Here is a 22063-nt window from a genome sequence, read left to right as displayed (position 1 = left end):
CCTTAGGGCAGGTAGCTGCAGCATTCCCTGAACCCTGCCAGTCACACAGCAGCATTACTCAATCCCCCTATTCCCTGACATGTGATCCCCAAACTTGCTTTCCCCCAACCCTGAATTCCCCAAATCCATGATACTTGACCCCAGCACTCCCTGAACCCTGACTCCCAGCATTCCCTGAACCCAATGGGCTCAGACAAACTCTGAGAGTGGAAAGGTTCTGGCAAAGGGTGAAGAGGGGTCCAAAGGGTGTGGGTTCAATTGTCTGGACACCCCTTTTTGAGCTTCGAGGAGCATACCAGCTGGCTTGAAGAGAAACTAGAAAGAGGTGAGAGGCAAATCTGCTGGGGCAGCCTGATTTACCTCCTGGGATAGGGAAAATTGATCTAGGAGAAGGTAGAGTCAGGCAATTAACTAGTCCTGTGCAACACACCTAAGGGAGGGGGACAGTAGGAAGTGTTTAATAAGCTTCCAAGAGGATATTTAGGATTCCTGACAAGGGGTAGGTTCTCTCTCCCAAGGAGACTGAGAGTCATTATTTTACGTTCTGAGTTGGTTCATCAGGTCCCCAATTGAATCTCAGAGGGGAGCTCTCTCATGAGCTTCCTGCTGACCTGGGAGAGAGGGAAGTGAGGAAGGGAGAAAGGGTAAAGGACAGATTCCTAATTAGTTCATTGAATTGCAAAGAAGAGTCCTTACTTGAGGGATTGTCTGAATTTTTAAATTTTCTTGTCTTTCCTTCCTCTTTATTACCTCACCCCTTTTTAAATTTTGCTTTTTTTCTATTAGGTGCTGCTGGCATATTTCTTGTTTCCTGTGCTTCCTCATGCTTGATTTCATCTTTTCTGTGTGTATTGGTTTTGGCTACCAATGCTCTCTTTTCTTTCCTACATCTTTCTTTCTTCCATCTTCTGTTGTTGCTCTTACATTCCACCTCTCTTTGTTGATACCCCAATTTTTCTGGCTTTTTATTTCTAACACTTCTATTCTGTTTTCTATCTTTTATTAACTCTTTATGTTATTGTCCTTTCTTTCTCTTTCCCTCTATCCTCATCACACTGGCTGTTTAATTCATACTATATTCTTCTCCATATTCAGTTTCCCATCTCTGTAGGTACTCCAGTTTTTATTCCTATGCTTTACACAGCTTACATGAGTTTAATATTCATTATCCTAGGTCTTACATGGTTCTTCTGCTAACATTTGCAATCACTACTAATATTATGCTTCCTCTTTTCTTACCTCTTTTACTTTCCCTGGCTTGAATCTTTTTCCTTCAAGGGAACTTAGACAAGAACAAGGAAATAGAATAGAAAGAACATAGTGTCAAAAGAAAACTTAACACACACATAAATAACACCTAAATAACACCCAAGAGTAGAAGAGAAGCTAATCAACTGAACAAAACCATCAAGATAAAGTGATGACCAGACAGGAATAAAAAATTAAAAACCATACTGGTAATCAGGAAGATATGGCTCCATCCAATGAACAAACTAAAAACCAGGAAGAGGAGCATAACATCAAACAACTAATCAAAGCTCTCCAAACAAATATCATGGACCAATTTAATGAAGGGAAGAAAGAGATTAAGGATATTAGGAAAACACTTGGAGAGCATACTGAGGAAACTGTGAACATACACAAAAAGAGAAGAGATATAATGGTGAGGAATGGCACAATCCAAGAAGTCAAAAGTATACTCTCAGCAAATAACAGCAGATTTGAACAGGCAGAGGAAAGAATTAGAGATGTGGAAGATGATACATCTGAAATCAAACAGATAGTAGAATTGATTGATAAAAAGTTAGAAAAAATCCAGCAGGGATTTAGGGATTTGAATAGCAACACAAAATTCACAAACATATACATTATAGTCATCTCACAAGGAGAAGAGAAGGGAAAGGGAACAGAAGGGGTGTTGGAGGAAATAATGGCTGAAAATTTCCCAAACCAATTAGGGAGAAGGATGTACATGTCCAGGAAACACAACACACCCCAAACAGTATTAATCCCAACAGATCTGCCCAAAGACATATACTTTTGAAATTATACAATGCTCAAGACAAAAAAAACAAAAAAACAAAAAAAAAAAACTAAAATCAGCAAGAGAAAAGAGAACCATCATAAAAAAAAGGGAAGCTCAAAAAGATTAAGGGCTGATTTCTCATCTGAAACCATGGAGGCAAGAAGGCAGTGGTATGACATAGTAAAGGTACTAAAAGAAAAAGATTTCCAGCCAAGAATACTCTATCCAGCAAAGCTGGCATTAAAAAATGACAGTTCAAAATATTCACAGATAAACAGAAACTAAGAGAGTATACCAATGAGAAACCTGCCCTTAAAAAAATACTGAAGGAAGTTCTGCAGGAGGAAAGAAAAAAACATGAGAGACAGAGTTGGAGGAAAGTGTAAGAGCAACTAAAAAGAAAAAAAGAAATAAAAACAACATATGACATAAACAAATCCAAAGAAAATATGGTTAATGTAAGTATTCCTTGAGAGTAATAACAATGAAAGTTAATGGACTAACTCACCTATCAAGAGACAGATTTGCAGAATGAATAAGGAAATATGACCCAACCACATGTTGTCTGCAAGATACACAACTTAGACCCATGGATTCAAGGAGGTTGAAAGTGAACAGCTGGAAAATAATATTATAAGCAAGCAATAACCCAAAAAGGGCAGGAATAGTTAAACTAATATGGGACAAAATAGACTTTAAGAGCAAAATGAGGGAAGTGAATTTGGCTCAATGGATAGAGTATCCACCTACCACATGGGAGATCCAAGGTTCATGTGATGATCCAAGGTTCACCCATGTGGTGAAGCTGGCCCATGCACAGTGCTGATGCACGCAAGGGGTGCCATGCCATACAGGGGTGTCCCCTGCATAGGGCAGCCCCATGCACAAGGATTGCACCCCATAAGGAGAGCCACCCCATGTGAAAAAAGTGCAGCCTGCCCAGGAGTGGGGCCACACACATGGAGAGCTGACACAGCAAGATGACACAACAAAAAGAGACACAGATTCCCGGTACCACTGACAAGAATACAAGTGGACACAGGAAAACACACAGCAAATGGACACAGAGCGGACAACTGGGAGAGGAGGGGAGAGAAATAAAACAAAAGAGCAAAACTATTGTGAAAGACAAAGATGGAAACTACATATTAGTAAAAGGTGTAATCATTCAAGAAGAAAGAACAATCATAAACATGTATGCACCTAACCCAGGTACCTTAAAATATGTGAGGCAAATGCTGGAAAAACCAAGTTGGGGAATCGTTGTATCTACAATTATAGTGGGGGAATTTAATACACCATTATCACCATTAGACAGAACATCTCAACAGAGAATCAATAAAGAAACAAAGACTCTGAAAAATATATTAGAGGATCTGAACCTAATAGACATATACAGAACAATACACCCAATACAGCAGGATATACATTCTTCTCAAGTGCACATGGGTCATTCTCCAAGATAGACCACCTTCTTGGGCACAGAGAAAGAATCAGTGAATTCAGAAAGATTGAAATCATACAGTATAATTTTCCTCACCACAGTGGGATAAAACTGGAAATCTGCAAGGGCCAGAGAAACAGATTAGGCACAAAGATATGGAAGTTAATCAATGCACTCTTAGACAAAATGGGTCATGAGGATACCTCAAAATAAATCAGTAACTACCATGAAACTAATAAAAATGACAAAACAATTTATCAAAACTTATGGGATGCAGCATAAGCTGTACTGAGAGGAAAATTTAGAGACATAAATTCATACAACAAAAAAGAGACAGAGCCAAAATTAAAGACCTAACTGCACACTTAGAGTAGTTACTAAAAACACAATGAACTAACCCCAAAGGAAGAAGAAAGAAAGAACAAAGAACAAAGCAGAACTAAATGAAATAGAAAATAAGAAAGCACTAGAGAAAATGAAACAAAGAGCTGGTTCTTTGAGAAGATCAATAAAATTGACGAACCCTTAGCTAGACTAACAAAGAAAAAAGAGAGAAGATGCAAAAACACAAAATAAGAAATGAGAAAGGGGATATCACCACTGACCCCACAGAAACAAAGACTGTCATAAGAGGATACTATGAAAAACTATTTGCCAACAGGAAGGACAATCTAGAGGAAATGGACAAATTCCTGGAAACATATAAGCAGCCTACATTGGTGAAAGAAGAAATCGATCTCAAGAGACCAGTCACAAGTAAAGACCTAGAATCAGTCATTAACAAACTACCAACTAAAAAGAGCTCTGGTCCAGATGGCTTCACAGGTGAATTCTACCAAACATTCCAGAAAGAACTAACACAGATCTTGCTTAAACTCTTCCAAACAATTGAAATAAGAGGGAACATTGTCTAACTCATTCTATGATTCCAATATATTACTCTAACACCAAAGCGAAACAAAGACAACACAAGAAAGGAAAACTACACACCAATTTCTCTAATGAAACTAGATGCTAAAATCATCAACAAAATGCTTGCTATTCATATTCAACAACACATCAAATGAGTTATGCACCATGACTAAATGGGTTTCATCCCTGGTATGCAAGGACAGTTCAACATAAGAAAATCAGTCAATGTAATACACCACATAAATAGATCAAAGTTTTTAAAATGATGTGATCATGATCGCATATATAAATGCAGAAAAATCATTAGACAAAATACAGCACTCTTTCCTGATAAAAACACTGCAAAAGATAGGAATAGAAGGAAACTTTCTGAATATGATAAAATGTATATATGAAAAACCCACAGCTAACCTCACTTACAATGTTGAAATCCTAAAATCTTCCCCTTTAAGATCAGTAACAAGACAAGGATGACCACTATCACCCATCTTCTTTAACATTGTGTTAGAAGTACTTGCTAGAGCATGGAGGCAAGAACTAGATATAAAAGGCATCCAACTTGTAAATGAAGAAGTCAAAAGTTCACTATTGGCAGATGACATGATCTTATACATAGAAAGCCCTGAGAAATCTACAACAAAGCTTCTAGAACTTATAAATGAGTTCACTAAAATCGCAGGTTATAAGATCAATATGCAGAAATCTGTAGCATTTCTGTACACCAATAATGAGCAATCTGAGGAGGAAATCAAGAAACAAATATCATTTATAATAGAAAATTAAAAAATCAAATATCTAGAAATAAATTTAATGAAAGATATAAAAGACTTTTACACAGAAAACTTCACGATGTGAGTGTTCATCTTGTCATATTGTGTTATAAAAGTGGGTGGAGACACATACAATGAGTGGGAAAGTTTTGTACCCCAATCCTGGAGTGGACTGGTGTTCTCAAACAGAGGAGAGGTTGTCTCTTGAGAGCATGAGTGGTTCCCAATGGGTGAGGTCAAACTAGGGTGTCAAGCCCTCAGCATTGTTGTAAGTATCTATGAATCTAGTCCTTCAAGCAATGAAGCTTAGTTGTCACTGTGGTCCATGAGGGTAGGGGGAGAGAGGAAGAGAATGGATGGAAGTGGGGGTAACCGAGGGGCAATGGAAGTGTTCCACAAGTTTGTGCAACAATGTATATAAGCAGTTAGATTTCACCAAAATTTATGGAAGTGTATCATCTAAAATCTAAACCATAATTTAAACCATAATGTGACCAAAAATTTAGAAAAGTGTACAATCTAAAATATAAACCATTATTTATACCATAATGGAAACATGGTTGGTAGCTATGTTTCAATATCTGTACATAAGCTGTAGCAAATATAACATTTACATGTAAAAATATCATTGCTAGAGAAGTGGGAAAAGGGCTTGATATTGGGTATATGGGGGTTCCCTACATTGTATATATAACTTTACTGTGATCTAAAACTTTTTGAAACAAAATTAAAAATAAAAAAAAGGATGTAGACCCTGAGGAAGAATGGAGGAGATTGCCTTACCATTGTACATGCAGGGCAACACCTATTAACTGTGATGAAAGGTAAAATATCAAAAGCAAAATTTTATGATATTTTTCATTTTTAATACCCCAATTTATTTTTTACTTTACTGTCCCCAATTCCATGCACTATCTGATGCTTACTCCCAACCCTAACCCCCTCAATTCTGCAAAGCTCAACCCAATAGTAACCCACTACCCCCATCTTATCCCTTCAATGCAAAACTACCTCAACTTCATCATAGATTTCACCAATGTGAGTGCTGGCTCACAACCCTCCTCTCCACCCCCATTTCCTGTAAGCCTATCTTCCATCCTCTAGTTCTCTGAGACAACTTGATTTGCTCAATTCATATTAGGGAGGTCAAGTAGTATTTGTCCTTCAACGCTTGGCTAGCTTCACTCAATATAAGGTCCTCAAGAGTCATTCATGTTACCTATGTATTGGTATTGTATTCATTCTTAAAACTTAGTAGTATTCCATTGTATATATGTACCACATTTTGTTTATCCCCTCCACAATGGCTAGATCCTTCTACACTTCCACCAGCAGTGGATGAGTGTTCTTGTTCTTATTCCTCCACATCCTCCCCAATACTTGTAGTACTCTGCTTTTTTAATAGTCACCAGTCTAATGGGTATAAGAAGGTATCTCATTGTAGTTTTAATTTACATTTCCCTGATAGCTAGTAATGATGAACATCTTTTCATGTGCCTTTTAGGAATTTGTATTTCTTCTTTGGAGAAGCATCTGTTCAAATCGCTTGCCCATTTTTTTTTTTTTTATCCACACCCTTGCTGTGTGCTCTGTGTCCATTTGCTGTGCATTCTTCTGTGTCTGTATTTGTTTTATCTTTTATTTCTTCTCCCCCCTTTGCAGCTTGCTTGCTGTCTGCTCTGTGTCCATTTGCTGTGCGTTCTTCTATGTTTTTGCTTGTCTCCCTTTTTGTTGCATAATCTTGCTGAGTCACTTCTCCGTGGTGCTTGTGGGCCATTGGCACTCCACAGTGCTTGTGGGCTGGCATCTTGCCCAATTTTTAGATGGGTTATCTTTTTATTTTTGAGATACAGGATTTCTTTTTATATAGTGGATATTAGGCTCCAATGAGATATATGGTTACAAAATATTTTCTCCCATTATGTAGGATGTCTTTTCACTTTCTCGATAAACTCCTTTGAGGTGCAAAAGGTTTTAATATTGAAGACATTTATCTTTTTCTTTTGCAGCTCATACTTTGGATGTGAAATTGATGAAGCCATTTTCTATTATCAGGTACTGTAGATGCTTCCCTACATTGTCTCTCAAGGTCTTTATGGCCTCGGCTCTTATATTTAAATCCTTGATCCACCTTGAGATGATTTTTGTATAAGGTGTGAGATGGTATTCCTCTCTCACTTTTTTGTTTATGGTTATCCAGTTCTCCAAGCACCTTTTGTTGAAGAGGCTATTCTCTCAGTTGAGTAGGCTTGGTGGCCTTTCAAATATCAGGTGATTGTAAATGGGAGGATCTATATCAGAACTCTCAATTCCATTCCATTGGTCAGTGTGTCTATCCTTGTGCCAATATCATTACATTGGCCACTAAGTTTTGTAGTATGTTTTAAAGTCAAGTAGAGTGATTCCTCCAATTTTGTTTTTCTTTTTCAATAGGTCTTTGGCTATTTGGGGTCTTGTTCCCTTTCAAATAAATTTCATAGTTTATCAAGTTCAGCTGTGCTGGTTTTTATTTGGATTGATTAAATCTGTAGATCAGTTTGGTTAGGATAGACATCTTAATTATGTTTAGCTTTCCTATCCATGAACAGGGAATATTCTTCCACTTATTTAAGTATTCTTTGATTTCCTTTAATGTGTTGTGTAGTATTCTGTGTATAAGTCACATCTTTAGTTAAATTTATTCCTAGGTATTTGATTTTTTATTTACAATTGTAAATGGTATTTTCTCTTGATTTCCTCCTCAGATTGTTCATTATTGGTGCACAGAAATGCTACTGATTTTTGTGCATTGATCTTATAACCTGCAACTTTACTGAACTCATTTATAAGTTCTAGAAGCTTTGTTTTAGATTTCTCAGGGCTTTCCAAGTATAGGATCATGTCATCAGCAAATATTGAAATTTTGGCTTCTTCCTTACCAATTTGGATGCCTTTTATATCTGTTTCTTGCCTCAGTACTTGAGGAAGTACTACTAAGTAATGCTAAATAGGAAGGCTGATAGGGGCATGCTTGTCTTGTTCCTGATCTTAGAGGGAAAGCTTTTAGGATTTTGCCATTGTGTATGATGTTAGCTGTGGGTTTTCTATATTATATACCCTTTATCATGTTCAGAAACTTTCCTTCTATTCCTATCTTTTGCAGTATTTTTATCAGAAATGCTGCTGTATTTTGTTGAATGATTTTTCTGCAATTACATATATGATCATGTGATTTTTTTTTCTTTTGATCTGTTAATGTGGTGAATTGGACTGATCAATTTTCTTATATTGAGCCATCCTTGCATACCAGGGATGAAACCCATTTGGTCATGATATGTAATTCATTTTATGTGTTGTTGAATCCAATTAGCAAGTATTTTGTTGATGATTTTAGCATCTAGTTTCATTAGAGAAATTGGTGTGTAGTTTTCCTTTCTTGTGGTGTCTTTGTTTGGCTTTGGTATTAGGGTAATATATTGGAATCATAGAATAAGTTAGACCATGTTCCCTCTATTTCAATTGTTTGGAAGAGTTTAAGCAAGATTTGTATTAGTTCTTTCTGGAATGTTTGGTAGAATTCACCTGTGAAGCCATCTGGACCAGAGCTCTTTTTAGTTGGTAGGTTGTTAATGACTGATTCTAGATCTTTCCTTGTGACTGGTCTCTTGAGATCGATTTCTTCTTTCACCAATGTAGGCTGCTTATATGTTTCCAGGAATTTGTCCATTTCCTCTAGATTGTCCTTCCTGTTGGCAAATAGTTTTTCATAGTATCCTCTTATGACAGTCTTTGTTTCTGTGGGGTCAGTGGTGATATCCCCTTTCTCATTTCTTATTTTGTGTTTTTGCATCTTCTCTCTTTTTTTCTTTGTTAGTCTAGCTAAGGGTTCGTCAATTTTATTGATCTTCTCAAAGAACCAGCTCTTTGTTTTATTTTCTCTAGTGCTTTCTTATTTTCTATTTCATTTAGTTCTGCTTTGATGTTTGTTCTTTCTTTCTTTCTTCTTCCTTTGGGGTTAGCTCATTGTTTTGTTTTGATTTGGTTTTTTTTTTTTTTGCTAATTACTTCAAGTGTGTAGTTAAGTCTTCAATTTTAACTCTTTCTTTCTACAAGAATATTGTGTATGTTTTCCCTTCCTAAAGTATTGACTAGATGTTTAATATTCCAGTGGGTCACTACTCTAAAGGAAGCCAAAAATTGCACTAGAGAACTTGTATATTCAAGGTGGAAACTCCTCCACTGAGCTAAACCTTCTTTTTGGGTTAATTAGCTTTTCAGAAAGCTGTTTTCCCTTTCCCAATGGCAGGGTTGATTCTTTGCAATTGGATAAACTGCTGATTAGGAATCTGTCCTTCCCCCCTTTTGTTTTTTAACTGTTTTTTTCTCCCAGGGCAGCAGGAAGCCTGTGTGAGAGTTCCCTTTTGAAATTCAAGTGTAACCCTGGTGACTTAACTCACCACGCCCACACAAAAATGACTCTTTGAGAGAGAGCACCCACACCTTGCCAGGAACCCTAAATATCCTCTTGGAAGCTTATTAAGCACTTCCTACTGTCCCCCCTCCCTTGGGTCAGTTGCACAGGACTAGTTAATTGCCTGACTCCGCTTCCTCCCAGACCAATTTTTCCTATCCCGCGGAGGTTAGATAAGTCAGGCTGCCTCAACAAATTTTCCTCTCCTCTCTACCTGATTTCTCTTCAAGCCAGTTGTTATGCTCCCAGAGCTCAAAAAAGGGGTCCAGACAATTGAACCCACAATCAGGGAACACTTCCCACCATTCACCAGAACTTTCTTACTCAGAGTTAATCTCCTCCAACTGGGTGACCCACAAGAGTCAGTAATCCCTGTGGCTTCCTGATTTGAGAGAGGGGTTTAGGCATCCACAGTTCCTGCCTGAAGTGTCAGAAACTCACAGTTTTACCTAGAGCAATCACTCTTTTTGTCATGCTCTCTCCAGATCCTAATGCCTCCTGCTTTTTGAGTTCCCAAAGCAGCTCACTCAGGCAGGATTTTATCCCCACTTAGCCATTTTTTTAAGAGAAATGATGTGGGTGCATTTAATCTGATGCCATCTTGCCTCTCCTCCTAAAGTCTCTTTCATATCCAAAATCTTTATAGTGAGAACTATTACCTGTAAAGTCAGACTATTGATGCTCACTTTCTCAAATTTTTGACATTCATAGGGATTCCCCCCAGTTTTAGTGATCTCCTGTTGTCGAAGGCTAGAAAAATTAATATTTTACCACACATAGGATATATTTTTAATATACTTTTTAATTTTTTAAAAAAGAAACTTAGATTACATAAAGTTTCATATTCAAAAAATTTATAGTGTGATCTTTCTCATTCCATCTAAGTTCAGAATATTGACTTAAATCTTTCCCACATTGATGACATTCATAGGTTTCTCTTCAGTTTGAGTAATCTCATGTTGTCTAAGGTTATAAAAATTGAGATTTTTTCTCATTTAGATGATATATTTATAGTTTCTGTCTAGTCTGCCTTCTATCATGTTTCTTGAGGGCAGAACTGTGAGTGAAAGCTCTCCCCCATACATGCTATTTATAGGTTTTCTACCAGTGTGACTTCTCTCAAGTTCTTTATGTGAAGAGCAATGAATGAAGACTGGCTCCTATGCTCTGTGATTTATCTCATGTTGCCTAAGTTGAAAAAGATCTAATGAAAGTTTTCCCACATAGAAGATTTTCATACTGTTTCTCTCCAAAGTAAGCTTCATTGTATTGTCTTGGACAGAAACTTATAATAAAGGGTACAACATTTTTATGGAATTCATATTATTTACTTCCTTTGTGATTCTGCTTATGTTGATCAAAAAATGACTGGTCACTGAGGATTTTCCAAGTGGTTTGCTGAAAAATGGTTTCTTTGTCATGTCAATTAATTCATGTCAAGTCACTGTGGATCTGTAAGTGGACTCTTCTTGCAAATAATTATATTTAAAGGAATTCTTTAGGGTGTGAGATCTCTACTGTGGGGAATTAGATGATAGACTGAAACATTTGTCCATATACATGAAAGTTTTCATTTCCCTACATATTAATTCTAGATCAGTCCTCTAGGGACAGTTTCCAATTAAAATATTTTCCATGTTAGTTTTACATACACACTATTCTACTCTTTACGTGGAGATTTGCACTATTATAGCACTCCAATTACAGAGCTATCCAATCAATTTTGAGCTTCAAGACATTTCAAAGTTTTTGTATGTGAACCGTGTTTATACATGTCTTTTTATAAGAAATCAGGTTAGAGCTTTGCCTTCATATTAATTCTTCCCTAAATTCAAATTATCACAGATTTTTGCTGGATTAAAATTTAATCCCTACTTTAATTACAGTTAGTTGATCATATTGAATTCCTAATTTATTCTATCCCAAAGTATTCTTTGGAAAAGTAGGACTCACTCTATTGATGCCTACTGATGACATGATGTTAGAAATACCTTTCCTGCTGATAGGTTGCATAAATATCATTTCCAACTTTTTAAAAAGATTTATTTTATTTTTACTTTATTTTCCAATTTATCACCTTCTACCCCAGATGGTTCTCTTGTCTGTTTGCTCATTGTTTGCTCACCTTCTCCAGGAGGCACCAGGAACTGAATCCAGAACCTCCCACCTAGGAGGCAAATCCCCAACAGCCCACTCCACATCTGCTCCCCATGGGTTGTGGCATCTGCTGTCTTGTGGCATCTGCTCCTTTAGGCATCTGCTCATTGCAGTGAGCGCATGTCTAGTTCTCACTGTAGCAGGGCATATATCTAGCTCTCATTGTGGCAGGGCATGGATTCTACCTCTCATTGTGGTGGGTGTGGGCATTTAGCTCTTGTTGGTGTGGGGTACAGCATCTACCTCTCCTTGCAGTGGGTGCTGGTGTCTGCTTGTCTTCTTTGGGGGGCACCAGGGCTTGAACCTGGGACCTCCCAAATGGTAGGCAGGTGACTAACTTGTTGAGTCAATGACATCATGCCTACGTGCTCATGGGAAAATTCATCTTGGCATTTTGGAGAAGGTGTGTGGTTATTTCCTATGGAGCAGGACTGTGAGCTTCCATGAGTCTCTGGGTGGACAAATACTGGTCCTGCTCCTTGGGATGGCTGGATGATCACAAGGACCACAAGGTGGCCCAGCTGTACCACCAGTTGAGCAGTCTGTGGGGTACCAGTTCCTGGCCCCACCTGCCTTCCCAACTCTGAGGCAGAGCATCCTGTCAGAGTGATTTAAGCAAAGCATCCCATTTTTCAGGTTGGGAAAACTAAGACCCAGAGGTCTCAGGACAAGCAGCAAGTTAGTGGGCACACAGTAAGATTATCTACCTATCCCCAAAATTCTGTGGGTTAGAGGTTTTCTTGGAGATGCTCCCATTCTCTGTACTGAAAAATATATTCATTTGGGGAAAGATACCATTATGTCATTGATGTTTTCATTTCACATCTTTTTGGAACTCTAGTCTTGGCATTGCCAATGTACAAGAAAACCAGTTTCATAGAAAATTTGTGAATAATGACTATGCTAAGCACTCTGGGTAGATTATTGTTATGTAATCCTCAGGGTCCTATGAGGAGCATATTATCACCTCATTTTCCAGAGGGAAGCCAAACTTTAATGAGGTTAAGTAAATTGACCAAACAGCTTGTAAAGGGTCAAGCCATTATTAGAGCCCAGGCAAGTGACTCAAATCCTGTATTTTTTCTGTCCTGCAAAGATGACACATGGCTCCAGCACCCACCACGGCACATTCTTTGAGCCCCCCCCCCCAACTTGGTGTTTTACAAAAATCCTATCCACTTTGCACACTTGAAGAACTGGTATTAATAGGATGTCACTTCTAAAAGGATATGAGCTTTGATACAGATATGAACCGTTATTTGGGAAGTTTTTTATTTTTTTCAAATCCAAAGTGTTTATCTCACTTTAGCGAAAATTTGCATAGATGGTCATAAAATATGCTGAAAATTCTTCCTGCAGTGTTGGCCTCCGCTGCGGCACTGCAGGCGGGTCACTGCAGGCGAGTCGCTGCCGGGGATCGGGCCTACGCCACGGCCTGACCGGGGCGGCAGCGGGCGGCTCAAAGCTTGGTGGGGACGCGCGGTTCAATGGAGGAAAAACCACGGAGACGAGGTCTATGCGCAGGTCTGATTTTATTCGGGAAGTACATGGGGTTTTATAGTGTCATGGAGGCGGGGAGGTTGTGGGAGGGGCATGTCCGCGGGGCAGCTGAGGATTGGCTGCAGAGGCAAGGGCGGACCTGCGGTTTATGACGTAAGCCATTGATGGCAGAGGGGGTTGTTTCCGAGGTTGTGCCGGGGCAGATACGGGATGAGGGCGGTTGAAATGAGGCGGGGAGAACAGCGATCGGCTGGGAGGGGGAAGATAACAGTGGCTGGGAGGAGGGGCGGAGGGAGGCAGCAGCACAAACTGCTGCTGAGAAGGGCCATAATACAGGGAGGTTACGAGGAACAGGCGGGCAAAGTATAAGGAAGCGAAAGGCAGGGTGGGAGCAGGGGACACTGCAGTTAACTTTTAAATATCTTATCTACATGTGTTGGTCCTATTTTTTCCTTTCTTCTTGCTTGCCTTCTCTCCATTACTTTTCTTTCCCTGGTTGCACCTTGATATGGTATTTTCTTAATTGCTGTACTTGTCCTCAGCAGTAGTCTGAAACTTCTGCTGGATTGGAATACAGAAACATGGATTCACATTTTGGCTTTTTCAGTAAACATTTTTGTTGAACTTTGGCAGCCACTTTGCTCAGACAATAAATTCTAATTGAGTACTTACTACTGGAGTAGCAATTGGGCAAATGAGATGAAACCTCTGACTCTGGCACTAGTATTATAGTAGGGAAGGATTGATAATAAACTAAACAAGTAAATTATACCATGCATTAGAAGATGGTAAGTGCACTGAAGAAAAATGTTCTGGAAAGGGGGAAAGAGAGTGGGGAGCAAAATTGTTCTTTTAAATAAAGAAAGAAGGGACAACTAAACTAAGACTTGAAGGAAGTGAGAAAGTAATGAATAGGGGTATCTGGGGAGAAGAGTAGAAACAGGTGGAGGGCACAAGAAGTGCAAAATTCCTGAGGCAGAGTGTACACAGCATGTTGTAGGAACCTCAGTAAGGGGACCTGGTTAATAGTGAACCCCAGGAAAAGCAATAGGAAACAGGATTTGTGGGGATGGAGGTTCTGCTCCAGTAAGCTGTTGCTCTGAGTGAGATGAAAAGTCATTGGGATTTTGCCCATTCAGTAAAATCATCTCACTTACATTTTTTAAGGACCTACCAGAGATTGATACTGGGACCTCACACATGGGAAGCAGGTGTACAACTTCTGAGCTACAACTGTTCCTGACTTTCTTTTTTTAAACAGCCCTACTTAAAATTTCTTCGTCTCAATTTCATTTATAAAAAGGATTGTGTTGGATTTATTAACTACCATGATAGCTTATACTTCATAAGCTATATACTTCATATATTTATTAACTACTATGATAGCTTATACTTCATAAGCTAAGTTATCATTAACTACTATGATAACTTATACTTCTCAAATCCACCTGTTTTAGAATGTCCTTGAGTTATTTCCCTTATGGAATTTTTTTTTTGTCCCATTCTGCAGCTTATTATGACATAGTTGATAAAAGTGTCTAATGGTAAGGTTTTGTGAAAAGTGACTCCTGTATGGAAGCAATCCAAGTGTCCCATCAACTGATGAATGGATAAACAATAGTCCTATATACCCACAATGGAATATTATTTAGCCATAAGAAGAATGAAATCTTGATACATGCAACAACATGGATGCCAAGTGAAAGAAGCTGGACACAAAAGGACAAATATTTGTATGATCTCCTGATATGAAATAATTAGAATAAACACACTCATAAAGTTGTTATCTAGAATACAAGTTACCAAGGGCTAGGTTTGGGATAGGGAATGGGGAGTTAATGCTTAATTTGTACAAAATTTCTATATAGGTGCATTGTAAAGTTTTGAAAATGGGTGGTCCTGATGGTAGCACAATATTTGGAATGTAATTAGCAGCACTGAATATGTATGTGAATGTGGTTAAAAAGGGACAATTTTAAGATATATAGGTATTACTATAATAAAAATTAAAAGATAAAACACAGGTCTGTATAACACAGTGAACCCTATTGTAAATGATGAACTATATAGTCAGTTATAACAATGTCCTTTCATGAATTAAACAAATATCTCATACTAATGCAAGGTGCTAATAATAGGGTAATATAAGGGAAAAATACACCTTTATGTAAACTATGGACTATATTTAATAGAGCAGTTTTAATATTCTTTTATCACATGTAACAAAATACCACACTAATTCAGAGTGGTTAATGGGGGAGGTATATTGGAATGCTGTATCTTTTGCATGATTTTTCTGTAAACCTACAATTTCTCTAATTAAACAAAAAATTTTAAAAGCAAAAAATGCATTTTTCTTCTTTTCAAAATTTTGTGGGAGCTATGATAATGTATTTGCCTGGGCTCTTAAGAGTTGATAAATGTCTGAGTGAAGTGCACTTAGTCTCCTCACTGCCCCTTTAGGAGTTTATAATGAATCTGAAATTTCTCAATCTACATTATCCCCACAATCTACATTATCAAACAAAATAGGATTTACACAGGGAGTTCATGATTCTGAGTTTACCTCTTTTGGAAGATTGTTGCTACCTTGAGTTGAGGTTAAGACAAATGAAAACATAATTAGAAATCTATCAATCACAATAGGAGAACTTATTTGATCTACTGCTAGAGCTAAAACTGCACAGTACCAGGCATTATATTCATTATCTAAACTTCTTGTACACAATAGCATTGCCAGGCTTGATTATATATTAGCTCAACAAGGACTTGTTTTTGACATTGATAGCTGGAAAATTTATTCACTAAACCAGCTCGGAAAATTCTAATGCCCTAATTGAGCTGGTTTTTCTATTAATTTAATTTTACAAGTTTACTCTTTGCACTTAATCCCCTGAAGGATATTAATCAGATCTTCCCAGTTTTGTTTACAGTAATAAGATAATGTTTCAAAGTAAAACCAGACAGAATGATATCTATCAAGATTACCCTGTAAATCTGTAACTTTGCTCAGAGACCAAAAAAATCTGATAGCCTTGAATATTTGGCTGAGAAAGGTTAGTCATGAGGACCTTACATGTAGGCTTCCACATGATATATTAGCTGCTGAACCCAAGGACAAGTTTAATATGCTTGAGACAATGCAGAACTGAGGATTTGTATACACCCTTCTCAAAAGGACCCTGGAAGCATCACTCATTTTATTTTATTTTTTTTAATATTTTTCTCTTACTTCTAAAACCCTAGTTCCCATTCCCACTTTGAACTGGGTTAGGGAAGATTCCCCAATTCTTTGTTTTTGCACTCACAATAAATCACCTTCTCACTGAGAGATGTCTTTCTCCATTGTGGTACTGGCTCCAGCTGACACTTCTATTGGAAATAGCTGTGCTTACTGCATCAACATTAACACCACCTGTTGTATTCTCTGGGGAAATTGTGACACAATTGCAAGAAGAATTTGAAAGGCTCAGGCCTGTAGAACTCCATCAGGAAGAAGCCAGAGAGAACCCCAACAGGGTAGGAGTGGCTGGTGGGTAGCTTCTGTCCCTAACCCCACCACCAACCCCAGGGCTTTAGCTTTGTGCTGCAAGGGCCTTTTGGAGAAAGCCTGTTCACAGACAGCAAAGATCCAGGAGGTGTGGGTGGAGGCTCTCTATCCATATCCCACATGATCTACTTGTCCAAAATGCTGGCCCCAATTCCCAGCTCCAAGGGCATCTCTCCCCAGATGATGATGCATCTAGGTGGCCTGCTTCCAACCCATGACCTGCCAGTCTCCATCGCAACCCCTGGCTGGTGTTTCCAGTCACAGCAGAACCAATCAGGTTCCCAGTTTGACTCTGACTGCTGCATTGAGTGGATAGCTCCAATGCACAATACCTTGTGTTGCATAAAGTTATATGGGGGGCCAGGTGGGACTTTAGCACCCAAGACTTCTGCATTCCCAATGCTCTGGAAAGACATTGACTTTCTAAGTTGGGCAGTTCCCATTTTGGATCCAAGGGCCAAGGACTGAGCCAGGCATGGGACAAGTGCTGTGCTCATCCTATGCTGGTGAATAGCAGAAGTTCTGTGGACTCATCCATGGTAAGACATCAGGTGGGAAGGGTACACCCAATGGGAGGCTAGGCAAGGAGCCTGGACTGGGCTCACTAGAGAAGAGATGTTCCTGAGAGCTGGGCAGAAAGTAAGACCTTAGGCTTCCTCCTCATCCTGGCCTGGTGTACTCAGTGAAATCCACTGGCTGAACCTGGCAGCCCAAGGGCTTTCATGGAAGGGTCACCTAGGCTGGGTGGCTGCTGGCTGGGAGAGTTAGCAGGTGGTTCTTGTTGGGTGGTTGGGGAAAGCTGGGTCCTGTCAGGGGTGGGTGTGAGGCATTGTGGACTGGAAAATGGTGTGTGTGTGTGTTTTGGGTGGATGTGGGGACTCTTCCAGGGACTGAGCTGGGCTGGGCAGGGTAGGGCAGCACTGAGTGCCTGAGGGCACAATCCCTGAGGATGCTTGATCTGGTGGGATGTCTGAAGTGAACCTGAGGCCCTCCTCTTTGGAACATGCCTGGCAGAGTGCTTGGGAACTGTGTAGCCCTTGGTCTCTGATTTTCCAGATAGGTAGCTAGACACTGCCAGGGTGGGCTCACTGCCTGGCCTGACTTACAGCTGCTGCTGTTGCCCCAGGGTGTGGGTGCATGACAAGCAGGAGGCATACTGTGGAAGCAGGAGTGCCCAGGTGGATGGTGGTTGTGAGCAGGGGTCTGTTTCCCACAGCCAGGCACTGGGGCACTGCAGCCCCTGCAGCTGGATGAGGCTTCGCAGTGACACCCAGCACAGGGTTTTAAAGGTCCTGGTCATGGCAACCACCATTTACTACACTATTATCCACAGTATGACTGATGTCCTCTCATCTCTGAAGCTAACCTGCATTGGGCCTGGTTAGTACTTGGATGGAACACCATTCTGGAAATATCCTCTCTCTCTCTCTCTCTCTCTCTCTCTCTCTCTCTCTCTCTCTCTCTCTCTCTCTCTCTCTCTCTCTCTCTCTCTCTTTCTCTCTCTCTCCACATACACTTTTCCTTTGGCTGTCCCCATCCAGAAAATGGCTACTGGCTACCTCTAACCAGTCCCTTCTGCTCCTCACCCCCTGCTTGCATGGTCATCTCCACCTCAACCCTGTGCACAGTGGCACAGAGAGGCAGCTACATCCCAGCCCTTTCTTAGACCTCCCAGTCTCTCAGAGGATCAGGCCTGTTGGGGATAATAAAGACCCTGATAGCTGAGGCCAAGACCCCTCACTTGTTAGACCTCTTCTAAGCCATCAGACCCCTAACCGCTTGGCACCTGCAAGCAAATGGTGCACACCAGGGGCCACCCTTGGCCTTCCCGGTCTTCCCTGGCACAACAGGGATGAACCAAGGGAAGATCCCTTCCCTTTGCACCCGGGCCCTATCCTTACACACTCCCATCGTCTTCCAGTCGCCAGGGTACAAGACCCACCCACTATGCCTTTGGTCCTGTTGGGAATGTTCTTGGCCACTGCTTTCAAGATTTTTTTGTGATCTATGTATCTTTAAAAATATATAATTAAAAAAATGATGGGGGTGGGGATAGGGAGCGGGGTTTATGGGAAACTTATGCTTTTAAATGTAACATTTTGTGTTACATTTAAAATAAAATAAAATAAAAAAGAAAGCACCTTCACCAACTCCAGAGCCCCTGTGCAAATGAAGGAGTAACAACAAACAACACAGGAAACAGACAGACACATAACAGGTCCTCATTAGCCCTTCCACACAGGCTAGCAGGATTCAGATGGGAAGTGTTAGAGGTTCCCCCTTACAAGGTTTGCAATGGTTAACAGGCATAAGGCCATGACTCAATTCCCAAGACATAAATTGAAGAAAGGCAGCCTCCAGACATAACCTATGTGATCAGTTGAGCAAGCCATAGCCCACAGGCTTGGACGCAGCCCATCTCCTCCCAAGAATGAACAAAGGAGCCAAAAAGCAGTGGTAGTGGAACGGATAATAACCTTCACCCCTTCCAGGCCCAGGCACAACCAACTCTTCCCACATCCCAAGAATACCATACCTCCTAGCCCACTATCCCCTAGTCATACAAGGGGAGAATTTGCTTTTACATCTCTTTATTGGCCCCAGGCTATACTAGGTCTCTAACCCCGTCCCCATGGACTAATGTTTTCTGAACTATTGATTTACTGCATAAAGTCATATCCACCACATTCCAGGGGTGGGCTGAAGTCTAATCTTCAGATTCCCTCCTGTGGGAGAACTCCACAATAAATTTCCTGCCTGCAGTCATCAGTCTCTGCATCCCAGTGAGCATCCCAATAGGAAGAGACCACAACAGACTGTTGCTGGTGGCTGCTGCACACCCTGAAGCATCCTTGGCTGATTCCTGGTCACAGGTCAGCACCTTCCTCTTTGGACCCCTCTGAAGCATGAGCTCCTGGCTTAGCCAGTCCTTCTCCATGAGCAGCTCTCTTCCTTGGCTTCTGGTCACCTACCAGCTCAGAAAGCCTGTATCCAAAGCCTCTACCCCATCTGGCCACACCTCTGGACTTCCTTCCTTTGGAGTGGGAAGGTCCAGGGTGGCTGCAGTTCTGCTATATACTGGGGTCTTTTCTGGGGGAGGAGAGGTGAGTTGGATGAGTGGAACTTAGCATCCACTGCACAGAGATGGAAAGGAAACAGAGCAGGGAGTCACTTTAGCATCAGGGACATTTGCAGATGGAGGGTTCATTTGTGGGGGAGAACTATGAAGCACCCCACAAGGGATATCCATTAAGAGAAGCAACTCCTGAATGGAGGGAAGTGCCTGGATGCATACCCAAAGTTGTATCCCAGGGTTAAGAATTAACAAATAATTATGATTACTTAGTCATTATATAGATACCTTTTTACTTCTAGTAAATTGTGAAATAGCTAAAGCTTGATATCTGAAATTACCGGAACTTGCTAGGCCAACCTCACCCTTTCTATATGGCCTTTTCCAACAAAAACCTACCATGGTGATGATGATTCTAGATGGATCTTACTTTTGTATATGGACATTTCTATTGAAAGGGTAATCATTCCACCTTTCTCTGTTTAATATCTATATGAAAAACCTTATAATTCACTGACCATTGTTCAGTGGCTCCCTCCCCAGAGAACTTGATCTCCAATAATGATTGTTATTTTATGACTTACCATTTTTTTCCCACCCCCATCCTATTCAGACCTTTATCACTCCACCCTTATCACTAAATAGCATTAAGATATTATAAAACATCAGAATTTCTGCAGACCTAGGAGGCAGTTTTTGAACCATTCAAAGTGACTGATCTCTTTTTCTTGCTCAAATAAACTCTTTGAAATCCTGGTGTCTCAGAAACTGGACTTAAGAGTTCATAGAGAAAGAACCCACGTTTGCTCAGTATCAGAGTCTTGGAAGCATTGCAAGATTTGCCTGATGGTATTCTCATCACACTTGGGCAAATCTTCAGGAGCTCGTTGCTGCCCAGGTCAGAATCCACTATGGCACAGAAAACTTACCTGGGGTGTTGTGGATGGGGTGTGGGAGGAGCCTGTGGGAGTTTTGCAGGATAAGTGATGGTGGAGGGGGCAGTACCTCTAACCCCACTGCAACACATGGGGCCATATTTGAGGAAGCCTGTCCCCAGACAGCAAAGATGCAGCAGGTGTGAGGTGGGGCCTGGGGTCATGACAGTATACTGTAGACTACATTGAGATTCAAGATCGTAGCTGAGCATGTGACTGTGGAATAAGAAAATGGATGAATCTGATCAATCAGGAATTATTATTTTCCCTAGTTTGGCAGGACAAGCAGTCTCAATTTTCTTTATCCAACATAGAATTTCTGATTGATTTCCTCTTGCCATCAGTTTCTACTATAGTTTTCTACAGGGCCTGTAGACTAACATTATAATTTTGTAATATGCTCATTTTTAGTTATTTTTGTACTTTCATGCAAAATTTATTTGATCAACATTATAAGGTTTCATTGAAGTCAGGCATAAAAAGAACCTTATAAACTTTACTGCACTTATCATAAGAAAAGAAATAAGGAATAAGACACAGGTAGTTTATTTTCCAGCTTGTATGTTCACTAGTAGCTGGTAGCCATCAGGTAAGTAGTTTGGGTTGCAAACTCTTCAATATAAGTATGTTTTTCATCTGTCAGAGCAATACTTTTGCATTTTCTTAGAAGAGTGAATGTGCATCAAATATTAGAAGTAAAAAATGGAAGGTTTCTTTGTATGTATTCAAAATATTATGAGCACAAGCCAAATACAAAAACAGTCTACCCTTCTCAAAAACTACCAGTAAGCACAGTAATCGCCAGCTTTGGCAAGACAATATTTATATATTGGTTTAAATACCAGGCTTAGGCACTGGAGCATAAGTTTATGTAACATGAATTTTTTCCCCCTTATCTTGGTCAAAGGAATGGATTTTTATTTAAAATGTATAGAAACTAGCTATACTATACTATCGGGTCTTTCCTCTTAAAGTAAGAAAATCCTATTTATGATATATGTAGTTATTTATTCTGCCTTTAAAAGGGATTAAATATTACATTTTTTAAGGAAATATCATTTGGGTCAAACATCAACCCCGTTTTGTTCATCCTTATTCCTTTGGAAGTTGTATACATTTTCTTTTTGACAGCTTATTAGGACTTTTTTTAAAAAAAACGTAAAAGTAATTTGGATGTAAGTTTTTCCAGTAAAGCAATAGTTCTATTCCTTTGCAAAAAAAAAAGGTCTTCAAGATTCATTCATGC

Source organism: Dasypus novemcinctus, chromosome 14 (genome assembly GCF_030445035.2).
Source record: "Dasypus novemcinctus isolate mDasNov1 chromosome 14, mDasNov1.1.hap2, whole genome shotgun sequence".
Lineage (NCBI taxonomy): Eukaryota > Metazoa > Chordata > Mammalia > Cingulata > Dasypodidae > Dasypus > Dasypus novemcinctus.
This window is presented reverse-complemented; position numbering follows the sequence as displayed.